General features: G+C 37.1%; 1 protein-coding gene across 7 annotated transcripts in view; it reads left to right on the top strand.

Annotated features, from left to right (window-relative positions):
• Window positions 1-6,102: 6,102 nt before the first annotated feature.
• LOC308683097 (uncharacterized protein) overlaps window positions 6,103-16,531 on the top strand; it is a 75,285-nt gene continuing 64,856 nt past the window's right edge. For 4 of the 7 annotated variants that reach the window (XM_081353337.1, XM_081353336.1, XM_081353333.1 and 1 more), the window contains exon 1: window positions 6,103-6,328. The gene's annotated coding sequence lies outside the window, so the exon portion shown is untranslated. The remainder of the gene's footprint in view (window positions 6,329-16,531) is intronic. The other 3 variants (XM_081353335.1, XM_081353332.1, XM_081353334.1) reach the window with 2 other exon arrangements.

Below are 16,531 nucleotides of genomic sequence, written 5' to 3'. Positions count from 1 at the left end.
AAAAATGACAGATAAAAAACATTACTTTACAATGTTATCTCATATTTCGCTCTTAATAGTCTATTTATAAATCTCTTTAACCAGAACTATTGTCACAATCACGACTAAAAACAAAAACAGCATTCAGTCTTCATCCTTCAGCTGAAGTTAAACGATACTAAAATCCACCAGTAGGTGGCGGCAAATCATTGTCTTAACGAGTGAGTCATTGAATCATTCACTCAAACGATTCGTTCAAAGCGGCTGATTCATTCAGGGACAAAGCAGAAGTAACGAAACTAAAACTTTTGTTGCTCAGAGACGTGCAACGGCTCTAATGTTTGGAACTATTTTAATTGGCAAAATAGAGGTTTTTTTTTTTTTTTATAAAATAAAACTAGGGATGTACCAATATGAAAATTTTGGCCGATACCGATAATTCTTTTTTTATTGGAAAGTCGATAACCGATATATTGGCCGATAATCTAAATCCAAAAATTTTAAATCATTTTGAGAGCCTGATTACAAAAACAAAAGTCTCAGCATTGAAATCCATGTCCAAAGCACTCAATTATGATGTTCTCATTATAATTTTATGTAGCCTATATAACAGATGTGCGCTGCACATGTTGCTCTTCACTGTTTTTTCCTTTTTTGAAGTGATTCCAATCATATTTTGAGCAATTCAAAACCATCATGTCGAACAGTGCACATCTTTAATATATCGGCCTAATTTTCTTATCGGGTCGATAACGATAACATTGAAAATGATCATATATCTATCTACCGATATGGTGGCCGATATATCATGCATCCCGATCTTAAATATAAGTCACCTAATAGCCTATTAACTTTTATTGAATCATTGTATAAAATCACATTTGCAAACACGCTGATATTTGCGAAACAGCATTTTGCTCGTGCGATATTGCTTTTAAAAATTAAAAACAAGAACTTATACAGGGACTTTTTTTGCACCATTTCTTGATTTTTGAAAGCACTTTTATTAATTTTGGTGCGATTTGTTGACTTTTCGAGCGCAAGCGAACACAGCAAATGCCGCTACTGATCTATCGTCGTGTTTGTGGAAATCTGATAAGATTTTAGACATCTTTTAGCCTTTACTCTGCCTCTCTGCTCTCTTCACGTCTATTTACAGGGATCTGAAGCCAAGCGCACTTATGCCATAAACTATAGACACAGAGAACGCAGAACAGGCCAAACGCACCCAAATCCACGTGAACTAGTGTGATTATTACACAGGCTTTAGTTTGGAATCATGAAGGACATCCTGTATGTACATATTTTTTGAATCTTTTTTGAGTTTTAATTTATTTTGGTAATTCGTTTACACTGGATTGCTATTTTTCTCCTTCCCGATTTTGCTGTACATAAGGAAGTCTCTCCTCCTGGCGTCCCTATAGCCGACACTATGCAGAAACGCATTTCCTTGGCATGCTTTGAAATGCAGAAAATAATAAAAAAGAAAAACTAGAGGAAAACTATACGTTTGACCTTTTTTTTCCTTTTCATTTTTAAAGAAACGTGTGAATAACTCTGTTAATAATGATGTAAGTATATCAATTATATATATACAGTATATATATAAAGGCAGATTTAAGTTTGTGCACATTTTCTCTGCATGCTGCACTGAGTCTTCAGTTGTAGAGGACGAGTGTCGACTGAAGCGCTGATCTTCATGTTCTTCCATGGACATGTGACTCTGAACTAATGTTTCATCACTGACGTCTAGGATCATGTTGGAACGCCCTGAGGAATCGGACACACTTCAGAAAGTCCAGATTTTGTGCTAGCATTATAAACGGTTGACTTTATAAAATTTAGAAATATTTATTTCAATAAACTTCTTTGAAAACAGCTGAAATGACTACCTTTGTTTATTATATATATATATATATATATATATATATATATATATATATATATATATATATATATATATATTGTATTGAAAATAAGTATTGGTGCCATACCTTACATCCAGTATACTCGTATACTCGTACTCACTGGGGTATAAATATTGTAACAGACCATGCTTTAGTTTTGGCCCAGATTAAAGTACGCCCCATATGTGAAAAACGAAAAAAGCCACTTCAAAAGTTCGACATTACACAACTTAAAATCCCAGAAAAGAAAACTGAGTATAGCAACCCAAAACCACAGCTCAAGCCCAACTCAGTTGATGGGATATGGACACAAATCAAACAAAGTACCGCCTCGGCAAAAGCTGTACTAGGACATAAAAAAAGAAGAATGATGATTGGATTAGCTGTAACACTATTTCCCTATAGCCTGGAAATCCAGACCTAAATCTGAAAGATTAATGGTCTGGCGTCGACTAATGAAGATCGCCCAGCTCGAGGGGCGGCACCAAGCATGCATTTGAAGATCTGACCGTACGCAATTGGATAACACTACGACCAATCACAACAAGTTATCGCTTAGCTACCAGCAGAGCTAACTGGTAGATTACCAGGGTAATTTCCCAATCAAACCAAAGGAAGATCGCACGGAACAATAACAGCCATAGCTGATAAAGCGTTCTGCCAAACAGGACAGGGAAACCTTCTGGACAAATCAAGCCACAGAACTCAGAAAACGCTCAGAATCGAAGCGATTGCAAGAAACTATTCCGCTTAGTCAATAACCTGGCAAGAAAATATTCAAAACCTATCAGCAGAACTATTCTGGACAAGCATGACCGGGTCACTAAAAGCAAAGAGCCACTACATGAACGATGGTGTGAATATTTTGCCGAACTGCTAAATCGAAATCCACCACAAGCGATTCAAGCCATACCTCAACTAAATCCACCAATAAATCATAGCATAAGTGAAGTATGGAGGAAATCCAAAAAGCTATCGAATGCCTTAGGAGTGGCCGTGCCCTCTTTAACACTGAAAACCCTAGCCTGATACCGATACGGTACGCTACACGATCTTTATTACAAAATATGGTCTGAAGAAAAGATCCCTATAGATTGGCAAACTGCTATCATAATACCCATCTTTAAGAGAGGTGAAAAGAGAAATTGCGAGAACTACCGCGGTATTTCCCTTCTAGCCATTGCCTACAAACTCATGGAGTGAATTCTCCTAAACAGGATTGCCCATTCGCGAACTGTGTACAAACGAAAACCAAGCTGGTGTAAGCCCGTCTATTGGTCCAGTGAGGGTTTCCAATAATACGGGGAAGGTTTCTCTGCGTATTACTTGTCTTTCCTTTTTCGCAACACAACAAGATTAAATGCAATATATTTTCTCACATGTATTGGCTCGTTATTTCATCTGACTCCATAACTGAAAAAGATTTTAATGATGTCTGTGCATCATTAAACGTGAACGAATATTTGATTAAACTCTGATTATATTTTACCCGCATAGATCAGGAAACTATATCGCTAATTTTGCCCTTCATGACGACTGTGAGGGGGGTGAATTTTTTTATAACTCATCCGTTTAAATTATATTAAGCCTTAAATTTCTGCATAATTAAGGGTGTGTCCACTTTTGAGTGACAGGTGGATTCCCGCTGCTGTGGTCATTAGTCATCATTAGCTGTTTGTCTGCTGTCTGTTAGCCGTCACAGTTCATTGTCTGACTGATGGCGACGTTCGGCCACGCCCACTTTAGGCTTCAAAAACGGTCTTCAGAAACCCACGGGTGACGTCACGGACACTACGTACATATTTTTTTACAGTCTATGGTCAGAGCCTATGGCGAAGATGACCCTGCTTTTGCCACAAAAACAGGGGTATGTCAAGGGGGCATACTATCACCTTGCCTCTTTAACATTGCTATTGACCATGTGCTCAGAAAAGCGCTAGATGATAACCCTATTGGAGTAACCATTCACCCATCAGAACGACCGATCACTCATCTTACATTTGCAGGTGATATCGCAGGAATCAATGGATTCCATGCAGATAATGATCGACCTATTACCCAGATGGCAGCCTCTGTTGGTCTAAAATCCAATACATAACAGCTAACAGTGACCCCACAACTCCCATTCATAACCTAACCATCGAAAATGAACCAATAGAGCATGTCACTTCTTTCACATGTCTAGGAAGCAACATTACCCTAATAGGCAATTCAGATGAAGAAGTCCAAACCAGAGTACAAAGGGTCTCTTCAATCTTTGCGGCATTGAAATATCTCTGGAATAGACGGGACATTCGGATTGAGACAAAAACAAGAATTTGTTGTGCTAAAGTTCGGGCGACACTGCTGTGCGCCTCTGAAACATGGCCTGTGAAAGCTGGCCAAAGAAAAAGGATGGAAATATTTGACCACCGCTGCCTGAGACGCATAGCAAAAGTTGGACGGTCCGACTTCATCTCAGAGGAGCGAGAACGCTGTGGTCTGAAGGAACCTCTGTCCTCTACTTACCCGGCGTCGCTGGAATGGATAGGACGTGTTTTATGCAAAATAATCGCTTACCATTACAAACCTTTATGGCCATTCCTGGACCTCTTTGGAAACGCCCTAAAGGAAGCGTTCGTAACACAACAAAAAGATACTTTCACAAGACTGCTGAATCTTTTATCATGGTGCCCTTTGGACTGAGCAGAAATATATATATATATATATATATATATATATATATATATATATATATATATATATATATATATATATATATATATATATATATATATATATATATATATATATATATATATATATATATATATATATATATATATATATATATATATAAATATATATATATACACAGTACTATGTATATTTTCACCAATATGCATTTATTTAATCAAAAATACAAAAAATAACAGTAATATTCTGAAATATTATTGCAATCTAAAATATTGGTTTTCCATTTTAATATACTTCAAAATATAGTTGATTCCTGTGATCAAATCAGAATTTTCAGCATCATTAGTGTCACATGTCACAGTGATCCTTCAGAAATCATTCTAATATGATGATTTATTATTAATGTGGAAACATTTTTTTTTTCAGGATTCTTTGAATGAATAAAAAATAAAAAAGAAGAGCATTTATAAATATCAATATACACTACCGGTTAAAAGTTTTGGGGTCAATATTTTTTTCCCTTCTTTTTTTTTTGTTGAAAGAAATTAATACTTTTATTCAGTAACGATGTGTTAAATTGATAAAAAGTGATAGTAAAGATTTATGTTGTTAGAGAAGATTTCTGTTTTTAATAAATGCTGTTTTTTTAACTGTTTATTCATGAATGAATCCTGTAAAAAAAAAAAAGTATCACAGGTTATACAAAAATATTAAGAACAACTGTTTCCAACATTGATAATAAATCATCATATTAGAGTGATTTCTGAAGGATCATGTGACACTGAAGACTGGAGTAATGATGTATATACATACACACACACATATGAACATGAATCGTTTTTTTGATTAAATTAGTTGAGTGCATAAAGTCTTTGCGATGTCTAGATTTACTCTTCTGAGTCATATAATACATACAGAGACTATGACACATTTCAATTAGTCTGTGATGGATTTATGTATAATTTCTGACCTTACCAATAAATCCTGCCTAATAATTGTCCAAAATTGCTCTAATTTACTATCAATCAATTCTAACTACAGCAAACGAGTCCTGAATCCCTTAATCTGAGCACCAGATGGCGACATTCAACCATTAGAGGAGCTGAACATCTCCAGCTGTGATTTCAGTTGAGTTCTACATACAGTGGCTCTTCTGTAGAATTATGTAAAATATATTATTACAGAGTATGTGAGTATACCAAAAGAAATATACCAGGCTTCATAGTTTTTAAATTAATGTTTCACATTTATTAGCTCGAAATTAACACGCAATCTTAATTATTATAATCTGCATCTAAATAATTTTAAACTCAATAATTTTAAATAATTTAGCATGTATGACGTTATTTGAGAATTTTAATTTTCCATTCAAAAATGTCTGTGACTTAAATTACTGAAATCTTTTTTTCTAAACATTTGATTTCATAAATACATATATATTTTAACCGTGGAGATTTATACTTACCTCAAAAGAGTGAAATATTTGTATGTTATAATTTTCATTGGCCCGTATAAGGAGTCAAACTCACTGATTGCACGCGACGCGCGTCCATCAAAAGTGCGCCAGTTGGACAGACGCAGAGACGCTCTATCCGCGCAGTGATTGGAGGAAACCGTTGTCCGTCTGCTGATTCTGGCACGTGATTGGCTGAGAGCGTCAGAGGGCGGTCACCTGTGTGTGCGGTCAGTGAAGAGCGCAGGGCGGATCAGCTTGAGGCCGCGACACCAACACACGCGCGGAAAACTCTCGGAAATCAACGAAAGCGGTGAGAATAAACTTAATAAAGTCTGATGATAACTCATCTTCATCATTATGTTGATAAGTAAAGGGAGTGACGCGCCAGTGTGCGCGCGCTGAGGGCGGTTTCCGCACGCGGGTCAGTGACTGTAGAAGTGAGTGAAGTGTGTGTGTGTGTCTCTGTCAAATGTCTGTGTATTTCTACATTGACACACACCCCTCCAAACTTGTGTAGGTGTGTTACAATCAAAGTTGATCTGACATTAAATCAGATTTGATTGATTAAGGCGGTTCTACTGTTGAGTTGCTGATCTCAGATCAGTTCAAGCGTGAAACTTTTTAATGTTTTGATTCTGCGTGTGACCTGTGTGTGTTTCTTGGTAAAGTTGTCCTTGAGTGTGTGTGTGTCGCCTGTCAGTGTGACATCATCACTCAAAGATTGATATATTTTGTCCAGGACAATTAATTATCCAATATTTCCTACATTTTATGTCCAGTCTTGCTAAAAAAAAAAATACTTTACACACTGACGAGTTTTGAATACAATACGTTTCTATGGTCATCACAGTAAAGGCACTGTCCATTCTGCTCTCTGGCCATTCAGTTAATCTGTCATAATTCATCCGGTCTGTATAGTTTGAGCTGAATCATATATGATCCATCCTGATGGGGATTTAGATGTGACACACATCAGCGGATTACTGGAGACACACACAACCAGACGCATCTTACATCAGTCTGATGCTCTGCATGTTGGTATGGCGTTCAGTTTGTGCCAAAAACAGTGTAGCCAGAACATTTGGCAAGGCCTACTGTAATTGCCTTTGATTTATGTTTGTGTTGTTTGCTTGTTCCATCTCTCTGTTGTGTGTTTAATGCTGTATTATTCACTGCTCTCGCTTTATTTCCTTCCCAGCTGTTCTTGGAACAGTTATAGATTTCCACCAGGGCCACCGTAGTAGCTTTGTAAAAGAATAAAATCCTAAACACTCATTAAAGATGAGAATCGTTCATCCCGAGAGCCAAAGCTGAGAATTTTTACCAATATTTATCTAATTAAATACATTCTGTAAAAGGCTAGATCAGAGCCTTATATTTTTCTTATTTATTTTATATTACAGTTTTATCAGGCCATATATTTTTTATTTGTATGTATTTATTTTACATTCAGACGCCTACTTGTATGGCACACTAGCCGCGTGTCCATTACAGATTTGCGTGGTAAAAGTAGCCAAAAATATGCCATTTTTATAATTTGTTGAAAGTAATGTGCATAAAAACAATATACATAATCTAATAATCAGAACTCTCATCATGAGAACAAAACAAATTTAACTAGTAATTTCAAAGTTTCTCTAAATCATTTTCCAAATTATAACATTGTTTATTATGAAATGCTCTTAATATGCTTATTAATAACGCTAAATGTATGAAAGTCAAAAACCTGCTTTAGTTAACCGTTCACTTTAAACTTTAAACTGTAAATGATAAAATGGTGCAATAAACATCAGTCGATCTCTAGTCAATATTGAGGTGATCCATGAGTCCTCTTGCACGGTTTATGAATTCATTATTTTAATGTTTTTGCTCTAATTCCGTCTCACCTGTTCAGTTATTAGGTCAGCTAACCGAGCTCATCTAGTTGTGTTGGTTTGTTGCTTCTATGAACGTTTCCTGATGTGACTCATGGGTAATTTTATCATCTACACACTGATATGTTTTATAAACGGTTTTGTGCTCATAAAGTGCATGAGGAAGTGAAAGGAGAAGGATTTATTTAACATGAAACACTGTTCTGGGTGGTTCTTTTGTGTGTGTGTGTGTGTGTGTGTGTGTGTGTGTGTGTGTGTGTGTGTGTGTGTGTGTGTGTGTGTGTGTGTGTGTGTCAGATTGTTTACAAGAAGGAATGGATCATATAGTTCAGTGATTTGATATGGGTGTCTTCTGAGAGACTTCTACTAGTGACGGTTTAAATAAGACGTTGTGCGTGTGTGTGTGTGTGCGTGTGTGTGTGTGTGTGTGTGTGTGTGTGTGTGTGTGTGTGTGTGTGTGTCCGTCAGGATCGCTGAGTCACAGAATCCCCCTCTCTTCCTGACGGATACGGAGAGAGAGAGACTGAATCAATGGCTGTTGGCGTGTCTGTAATTGGAGCCATTGATCTGCCGGCGTGTGATTATGTAAACTGTCTAGTGCTCCCTTTATAGGCAGCATGGCTTTGGATAAATGCCTCTGCCAAATTAATAAATGTACGTGTCCTAATAGATGTTAAAGTTCGACTAGCTGAATGTGGTTTCTTATAGGCTCATCTGCATCTGTTGGTGTGGCTCTTTGTTTCCATGGAAATGTGGGTGGAGCTTAGAAGTGTCACATGAATAATGTATTAGTGAAGTGATAGAGGAGTGGTGTTCCCTACAGACTAGAGAGATCCGGCTCGTTTCACCGACCAGCATCAGCCAGCGTTTGAAATACACTGATGTTTGATGATCTAAACTAGGGCTGAACGATATTGGGGAAACAACGGACTTTGCGATATTTTGCGGATTTAATTTGTTTTGTCAATTTAATAAAAAATTAGATTTACATTAGATTTTAACATGATTAAATTAGCATATTGGGCCATCCATTGATGCATGTTAACTTTTTCTTCTAGAACTAGCATGATCCTTCTGTTGATGAATATAATAATTGTGCACGGCTTGTTTGTTCATTTTCACTTTATTATCTGAGTGTTAAAGCTGGATAAATTGAGAAGCACATTTTTTGGTTTCAAATAGAGATCATGATTCTCCAATGATTCTGAACAGACAACTAAACAAATGCAATTGTAATTTAATTTACTAGAGGTTCTGACAAAATATGAATTGCTGAAGTCTATTTAAAAGTGTTTAATTTGAATTATGAGTGAATGATTCAATGACTCACTCGCTCATAAAGACTTGTTTCATTACTGGATGAATCTGTGTTTTTGTACAAATCTCTTGAATGAATGATTCAACGACAAATAGATTTTTGGTCACTTGTCGCCACCTACTGGTGTAATGATATAATTGATACAATCGTTATTTGAAGCGTCGAGTTGCTTTCAAACGGTGATTTACTCTATATCAGGGGTCCCCAACCCCCGCACAGAAAGAATAAATAACTTACCGTATTTTCCGGACTATAAGTCGCTCCGGAATATAAGTCGCATCAGTCAAAAAATGCGCCATGAAGAAGAAAAAACATATATAGCCTAAGTCGCACTGGACTATAAGTCGCATTTATTTAGAAATTTATTGCACAAAAAAAAACAATGTTACGGACGGGACAGTTCTCTGTTACGGACGTGAGCGCTCTGAAAGCGGCACTGAAAGACTGCTTTAAAACTTTCACAGAGTCCTCAAAACAGAAAGCACAAAGTCTGTCTTTAAATTTAATTTCGTTTTGTATTAATTGTATCTTAATTTTAATCAATGTTTCATCAACCAATTGCCTGGATTTAATAAATAAGAAGACATGTATAGAAAGCTTGAAATGTCTACTTTTAAACAGAACAATTCAAAACGAAAGAAAACTGTTCTCTGCTAATGTCTTTCGTATGAAATGTGCATTTCTCTCCGGCGCGTTCACTACTGCGAAGATCGCGAGTCACCATCTTGACTTCATCTTTGCAGCCGACACTGACACAGAAAACACTTGTTTATTAGTAAACAATTAAAATGTCTCCTGCTATATTTTACATATTCATAATCATTAATTTTGCCGGTTCGTTGTGACAGCTTTTAGGTGCTTTATTGGCAGCGCCACCCGTACATGTTACATGAACACATCAGCACCGAAAACATGGAGTTTTTTTTCTTTTGGGGGGCATTTTGTTTGTGTTCAGGCTTTCTCAGTTGTCTTTAGGCGCGATGTTACGAGGACGCTGCTAATAAAGTTGCGAGTAGGCCTACACATTGGATTCACGTTTATTATTATATTTAAAAAATACCCCAGTTTTTATGACGGTCATATCATTTTATTTTGTTGTGTTTATCCGCCACACCTTAAAGGCCAGTCCGTGAAAATATTGTCTGATGTTAAACCAGTCCATGGCGCAAAAAAGGTTGGGGACCGCTGCTCTATATTGATTAATCAGTGTTTGTATCCGAACTCCAAACTCTTACCTCAGTACTTCTGTGATAATTTGAATGATTGCAAGACAGAAATGATGATTCTGTGTGGGTGTTTGAATCGAGATCGCGATCTTTTATTGATTAATCGTGCAGCTGTACTGAGTGCTGTGGATTATTATTCGCCCACTGAGCGCCATGTGGAATAAATGTGATAGATCAGTGCGTATGAAGACACTGGCGAGCCGTGATCTCTGACGGGACGATCTCAGAGCTTTATGCACAGTCATCCACTGGGAAATCTCCAAAATCACCATGATCAAGCCGTTCAGAGAGGAGAGGGAGATTTGAGACGGATGTAATGAGGAATCTGCCGGTCTTGATTTTGTTTACAGACAGAAATGAATAAAATTAATAATAATCAATGCAATAGTAATTTAAAAATAATAAAAAGTATCTTTTATAGTCACTAGCTTGTGTAGAAGTGTGTGTGTCGGCATGAAGTCTGCGCCGGCTGCAAGAAAACCCTTACTGATAATACTCTTACAACTCTAACTAAAGGCTTTCTTAACTTTAAGTGTTTGTTGCAACTGGACGCTGGTCATTTGTGCAGTTTTTTTCTGCCCACTTAGACAGAAAGAGCTCGCCTGATGCTCGTGTAAAATCACCAGTCGCTGTTTATCTACTTAGTGGGTGCTTCTCAATTCTTATTTGTGCATCCTCGTTTCCTCTCCTCGCTTCCTTTCCTCGCGTCTCAGCTCCGCCCCCTGTAGGATGCGAGGGAAGGCTGCAAGGAAAAGACGCGAGGACGGAGGGATCGAATGTAACTTTTTTTTATACATTGGAATCCTTGATCACTCGAGCGTCACTTCATCGCGTCATCAGCAGCGCTCAAAGGATCTGCCCTTATGTTGTTGAAGTTTGTTTATTTAAGAAATTCATAATAAATAATAATAAAGCAAGATACCCTGTTGAAATATGTGAGATGTGTGGTTTATATAAACTGCAAAGGTAAAGTATAAATTGAAATGATTGTTACCGATGTGAAGGGGGAGGAGAATTTAGACGTGCGTCACGTTTACGTCGTTAAAACTCTTCCGCATAGGATCCACCTGTGTATCCTCGCTCATGACTCCTCAGGAAGCCTCCTAACTCCTCGATCCTCGACTCCTCACGGTGCAATTAGAGAATTGAGATGTCCTTCAAGATGGCTGAGCTCGATCGGTTTCCGGGTCATAGGATGGAGGACGGAGGAGAGAGGAGACGAGGAGGGATATTGAGAAGCACCCAGTGTCTCAAACGAATCTTTCCAAGATCTGACGTCATGAACGTCACAAATGTTGCCCTTCTGTAGTGTTGAAAATCTAGTTATGCCTTTTGTGATGTTGGTCAAATTGACCCTATAGTAATTTTTCATAGAGTCCACCAGTTTTTATTGTAACTTTGCTGTATTTCAAAGTGTTAAAGTGCATGGAAATTTGGTGAATTGCCTGGAAAACCAATTGGGATCGATTTGACATCAACGCAATCAATGCAACAATAATTAGTGCAGCCTTTCCAAACACATCTGTCGAAATTGATCCTAAATGAGAAAAATTCACAACATTTCAACGAGTAATGTATTGTTTGACTAGTGATTCAAAGGGTTATAAATCGTTGTGGGTCAGATTGACGTGCAACACAATAGAAGGGTTTTAATGACCATGAAGTATGAGATGTGCAGGAGGATCATGTTATGCATATTCCTTTAAAGATTGTACTGTGCGTTTATCAATGCATCAAAAAACTCACTTTCCTTTGTATTACTTTCACCAGACGAACCTGTTAGACGACATCAGACGCTTGACTCAGATTCACTGAACCGTTTAACCAAAACGGCAATGTGAGAGAAGTGTTCAAGTGCAGGGGATTGTGGGTACACTGAATAAAATGCTGGCGTAGAAACTATTTTCACTCAGTAAATGCTAGGATATTTCACAGTTAAATGCAAAATATAAAAAAATTGAGAGACTGAAATAGTATTTTCTCCAATAATTTGTTTTATTTACAACATTTTAAAAAAAAAATATATTTTTTTAGTTGTCGTCTCTGCAGGTTGAGCTGATGAGACACAACGAGGGATGAATTAGTGTGAAATTTCCCCGAGAGCTGTAATTGAATAACACAGTCAGTCTGTCATGTGCTTCAGTCTTAAGTGGACCCTAATATGAACTGCAACAGCCATTACCATAATCATGCATGTTTCTTCTGAATAGAGCGACTGGAGCTGTCTTGTGTCCGCGGTCTCCTTCACAGGGACACACACACCATGAGCTAATGATGAGCTGTCAGTATTTATGCTCCGTCAGCTCAGAGAAAGAGTGTGTGCCTTTGGCCGTCAGCGCTGGATCTGTGTCAGATCTCACAGCGTTTAACCTTTGATGAGCGGCAGTGTTGATCCACACGTTTACGCCGAGAAGCAGAGAACGCCATTCAGAACCAGGGTATTTTCTGGGTCAAAATGGTCTTCGATGGTGGCGAACGAGCATGTTCATCCCCACACACAGTACAAAGTACACCCATGTGAACTATACGACTTAAGGTCCTCCTGTAGTCAATCATTTCCCCTTAAAACTCATCTTTGATCACCAAAATGACATATTTCAATGTGATTTAAGTCTTAAAGTATCTTAAATGTAACTCGACACCCTCGCTCATTTAGTATTCGCGGTTCTATGAATATGCAGATGAGCCCCGCCTCCACTCACTCACTCAGCTCAGAAATCCACTGGTTGACGATCACACGTTGATCTGATTGGTTACAAGGTAGTTTGTGACGTCAGAAACACCAGCGATTTCAAAGCGTGTTTTTGAGACTGTCTTTGGTTCACTGCAGTTTTAAGGAGGAAATACTCAGCAATGCTGTCGACTTATGAACTTACACATGGTTTGTCTTAAAGCGGATTAAAAACATAGATAGTTTGATTTTCACCACAGGGGACTTTAATGCACAGATGCGTGACATACAGTATCAGATATTTTTGTTCCGTCCATTGTTTTATCTTTTTCTGAATTTGTTTTAATTCCTTCAATTCTTTTTTTATTTTTTAACTAAATTCCGCTTAACTGAGGTTTACTGTTAACATAAAAATATGATATTCTTTAAAAATATTATTATTATTATTATTATTTTAAGTACATTTTGCTGTATAGTAGTAATAATTTGAACTTTTATTTTGGCAGGTTTTCATGAAGATCGTTCAGTATCTGTGTGTATATGATATAACAGCATAGTTATAGTACATAGTTAGCTGAATACTGAATATGTGTGAATATGCAAATGTGGGAGGTCAAATATTAATGAGCCCATGGTTTAGACATCAAACATGGTTTAGCGGATGCTTTAAAGCACTGTTTTTAGTCTCTTCTGGTTCTTTAAGTGCTGATTGGCCGAGCGCTTGAATGAGTTTCACTCATTTACAGACAGGAATGATTGGTTTGCACATATCTCTGAACACAAACACACGTGTTCTGCTTATTTTTGGAGTCGATGTTTGTGTGGATCGTGGCGGTGGGAAACGCGAAGCCAAGAGGAAGAGAACGTGACATGCTTTCTCTGAACCGGTTTTATTTTGCACCGGCTGTCTCTCTGAAGAGTGTGTTAGTGTTGTGTTTCAGGGCCGGGTGTGTTTTCATAAAGCGCTCGGTGAAATGGACACCGTTTGTGTCTAATATCATTAAAGGGGAAGCGCTGAGGACTCGTCTTGTCTTCAGAGAGAGGATGTCAGTAGTTTCGTTCGTGTTCTTGCTGAGTTTTACTAAGTTTACGTGGTTAAAACTGATTACTTTTGATGATCCAAGAATAGCTTGTGTTTGCAAATCATTTGAATTCTTTATTAAGGACATTTTAAAATGATGTGTATCTGGCAAAAACTGTTCACAGGCAAAAAGTATTAATAATGGATAATGCACATTATAGATAAGGTGTTTTTGTTTTGTAATTATTGTGTTAGTTGATTTTCAGCTATAATTTCAATAATTGGCATCCATGTTTTCCTTAAATATTTTTAATAATAATAAATATAAGAATAATAATTTTATTATGATTGTCATAACATTATTATTCATTTTCATTGTTAATATATTAATATAATTGTATTATTATTTATTTATTTATTTATTTATTTTTATTATTAGTAGTAATAGTAGTATATGTCATGTTAATATAACATTTGTTATTCATTTTTATTGATTATTGGTATTTTTTAAATGATGATTATAATTAATAATATTATTTTTAATATATTTATTTAAATCATATATTTATTAATAGATAATTTGTGTTTTTATCATATTGCTTTAGTCAGCACTTTTCTGAAGCAGTCAGTGTTACTGTGTGTTACAGATATTGTCTGACGGTTGAGCGTCTCTAGTGAAGTGACTTCTTGTTTTAGTTTCTCACATCTGTGTGAGATGAGTCATTATTAGAGAACAATGCAGATGTGTAACGAGCGTTTGAGAGTTGATCATTGACGGTCATTAGATGAACTCGAGCGAGGTCAGGGTCACACAGGTAAATGATGTCTTTGTGCAGACTGTGATACAGCACAGAGGGTGTGTGTGTGTGTGTCACAGTCGAATCCTTCTCTAAACTTGCTGCAGTGTCACACCAGGGAATTCCAGGCATCTCTGGAACGCTGGGAGGCTCTCGTACACACACACACACACACACACACACACACACACCCCCTCTATATGCAAGTACACAGACCAATGCATTGCAAGCGCGCGTTCTCGTCGGGTTTCCTTCAGAACTGTCCGTGGTTGTAGTTACATCTGTCACGTCGTGTGTTATTTAGCATGTGTGACTGTGAGCATCAGCAGAAAAAAGCAGAAGTTCGTGAAGGAAACAGAACCAGAGCTGGAATATGAAGAGACTGTAGTTGAGCTGCATAAATGCAAGGCTTCGGTAATTAGGGCATGTGAAACACATTTTTCAAACTCTATTTTCTCCCCAAATTTTAGTTTTTCCATTTACATTTTTCTGGATTACTTTTTTGATTATGAAACATAAAGTTATTAAAAGTTTAAAGGGCACCTATTATGCAAAATTCACTTTTACATGGTGTTTGAACATAAATGTGTGTTAACATTGTGTGAGCAAAACCACCTTAGAATGATAAAAATCTTTTTTACTATCTCAATAAATCATAAGCACTGTCTCAGAACGCCCTGTTCTAGATTGCTCTCACTGTGACGTAGAATTGCGCTAAGCCCCACCGACGTGGTTTGATTGACAATCTGGTTTTGGCATAGACCCCGCCCTCGGTGATCTGTACACCATCAACGACAGCCGGTAATGTCTCCTAAGAAGAGTAACGTTAGGTGTTCTGTTGTGGGATGTAAGAATGGACATAGTCTTCACTCTTCACTGACATCAGCCACTGAAAACGCAGCGGATGGATTTTATTTATGAAGAAAAGGCGCCACTTAAATTTCCTAAATACGTTTATGTTTGAGCGAATCATTTTCTCTAAACTTTACTTTATTTAATTACTTATTACTTATTACTAATTACTAATTTTAATTACTTTATCTTCTCACATTTGCCACATAAGCACCTGTACGACAAGTAATGTCAACATGACGCAACAGCACCCCTGGCATAAATATAATTTCGTTTGTATTTAAGAAAAAAATAAATAAATAAACGTTTGTACTTAGCAAACGTTATCACAGTATTTGTGTGTGTGTAGTTTCAAAAAATTGCGCGAATGTTATCACAATTCGTGTGTGTGTTGCACATCCATAATTGCAAAGGGGATGCGATTAAAACTCTATATTAAGTACATAAATGTATCAAATAATCGTTCTGAGACGTTTAATCCATTTTCTTTCGTGTTTATTCTGTGCCGGACTCTCTTCATCATCTGGGTCCAGCAGGGCGGGGATAAGCAGCTCATTTACATTTAAGGTGGTACACACCAAAACAGCTCTTTTTAAAACAGGCCTCAAAAATGACATTTTCAAATGGTTATAATAAATTAACTGTGGGGTATTTTGTGCTGAAACTTCATAAATGCATTCTGGAGACACCCAAGACCAATATTACATCTTGTAAAAAGGGGCATAAAAGGTGCCCTTTAACAAAAAGAACTTTA

The sequence above is a fragment of the Scardinius erythrophthalmus genome, assembly GCF_964197995.2.
Source record: "Scardinius erythrophthalmus genome assembly, chromosome: 22".
NCBI lineage: Eukaryota > Metazoa > Chordata > Actinopteri > Cypriniformes > Leuciscidae > Scardinius > Scardinius erythrophthalmus.
The sequence above is the reverse complement of the archived record's forward strand: the minus strand, read 5'-3'. Positions and strand labels throughout refer to the sequence as shown.